The sequence below is a fragment of the Nanorana parkeri genome, unplaced genomic scaffold (assembly GCF_000935625.1).
Source record: "Nanorana parkeri isolate BGI_ZX_2015 unplaced genomic scaffold, ASM93562v1 scaffold3877, whole genome shotgun sequence".
Lineage (NCBI taxonomy): Eukaryota > Metazoa > Chordata > Amphibia > Anura > Dicroglossidae > Nanorana > Nanorana parkeri.
This window is the reverse complement of record NW_017310144.1, coordinates 1-357: the sequence shown is the minus strand read 5'-3', so window position 1 is coordinate 357 and position 357 is coordinate 1.

Genomic DNA, 357 nt, shown 5'->3' with positions numbered 1-357 from the left:
GTGGGGGGGTCAGTAGCCGCTATCTTCATTTTGGTTGCCCCGTCTGCCTGACATCTTGTGTCCGGGTTCTGCTGCCATGAAACCCGAACACAGCATTCCAAACCCGAACTGTCCGGAGGAATCCTGGACATGTAACCCCTCCCCCATCCCAGATCACTCTGATCGGACGGAGAGGAATAATCAATAGAACAACCATTATAACAACGTCTGATAACATTACAGAGACTGCAGAGGGACACCCAGCAGCCAATCAGAGGCGGCCATCAGAAACAAAACCGCCAAACACAGCGAGCCGGCCAACATCTGTGCGCTCCAGTTTCCTCCGTAATTGTATTACAGCCCCTCCCCCACCCTGAT